The 1,617-nt window shown below is 37.4% G+C and overlaps 1 protein-coding gene across 8 annotated transcripts in view; it reads right to left on the bottom strand.

Moving 5' to 3' along the window:
- Positions 1-1,617, bottom strand: part of cdk18 (cyclin dependent kinase 18) — a 56,230-nt gene that overhangs the window by 11,864 nt on the left and 42,749 nt on the right. The gene's annotated exons all lie outside the window — the stretch shown is intronic.

Below are 1,617 nucleotides of genomic sequence, written 5' to 3'. Positions count from 1 at the left end.
TTTTTTTAAGTAATGCAATAGTTACTTTTCAAGTAATTAATTACTTTTAGAATATTGTAATACAGTTACTAACTCAGTTACTTTTTTGAAGAAGTAACTAGTAACTATAATTAAGTAACTTGCCCAACACTGCCTTTGGTGGGGTTTTTGTGTGTTTTCACAGGTGGTTCTTTTCTGCACTCATGTTAACATCAGCTCTTCTTCTCAGTTACGTTGAACTTGAAACAAAGTGGATGGAAACCTTTGCTGCCTATGAACACGATAAACTAGGAAAAAGCATGGAGCTGCATTTTATTATTTCATTAGAGCATTTTAAAAGGTTAAATTTATGTGTGAACATGTATCTTTGTATTACATAAGTGTGCCTGTCCATATTGTTACATGTGCTTTGTACAAAGGCCTCTCGTAAAAATGAGCTCATGATCTCAAGGATTAAATAAATGTTTTTAAAATAACAACATGCACAAATGATATTCAGGTCTATACTAACTTACTCTTGGGAGATGTGCTTGTACCCGGCCTTATAAAATGTTGGTTGGCAGCTTTGTGTATGGCACACACAGTACTGTGCAAAAGTTTTAGGCAGGTGTGAAAAAATGGTGTAAACAAAGAATGCTTTCAGAAATATAAATGATTGTTTATTGGCCCCAAATGTATTCTGCAGCAGGACGACGACCGCAAACACACAGCAAAGTCATTAAGAGCTAGCTTCAGTGTAAAGAAGAACTGGAAGTACTGGAAGTGATGGTACGGCCCCCACAGAGTCCTGATCTCAACATCAACGAGTGTGTCTGAGATTACACGAAGAGACAGAAGGATGTGAGGAAGCTTACATCCACAGAAGATCTGTGCTTAGTTCTCCAAGATGTTTGGAATAACCTACCACCAGAGCTTCTTCAAAAACTGTGCAAGTGCACCTAGAAGAAGGCAAAGGGAGGTCACACCAAATCCTGATTGGATTTAGATGTCTCTTTTGTTCATTCACTGCATCTTTTTTGATTGATGAAAATAAATGATTAACACTTCGATTTGTGAAAGAATTCCTTCTTTACAGCATTTTCCTCACCTGCCTGAAACCTTTGCACAGTACTGTATAAAGACGCAGCAGTTTGTATATGCATAAGGAAGTCAATTTATTTATTTAGTTCAACTTTACGAATAGGATGATTTTGTATTTGTGGATCTGGGTGGTTTTGTGGAATTTGTGGCCTCAAAACCCCACGTCGGCACGTGATGCGATCTGTAAATATCAGGCGATTGGTGCACAAGCATGCAAAGTTTTGTGAGCGGGAGAGAGGTTAGACGTAGTCTTAGACAAAGCTTTAAAAAGCTCTTTGAAAGAGAAATGTATCCAATTCATGAAACTGAACTTGTGTGTAAATTGTGCATAAATAATGACTATTTATTCAGGTTTGGATGTAAAATAGTTTCATGTGTGGTCAGTTGCTTCACATTTGTGTGGACTGAATCACACTGGGTAAATTCCCAGATGATTAAATATGCAACTATTTTGCTGGTAATAACTGAAACGAGTAAAGAAAATCAACAGCCTATTTCTGCAAGATAATCCATAATTTTATTGGGTGGGGGTTGCCTGGGTCTGATTATTGGGGGGGG

The sequence above is a fragment of the Haplochromis burtoni genome, unplaced genomic scaffold (assembly GCF_018398535.1).
Source record: "Haplochromis burtoni strain Fernald_Lab_line unplaced genomic scaffold, NCSU_Asbu1 Contig_186, whole genome shotgun sequence".
NCBI classification, from domain to species: Eukaryota; Metazoa; Chordata; class Actinopteri; order Cichliformes; family Cichlidae; genus Haplochromis; species Haplochromis burtoni.
The sequence above is the reverse complement of the archived record's forward strand: the minus strand, read 5'-3'. Positions and strand labels throughout refer to the sequence as shown.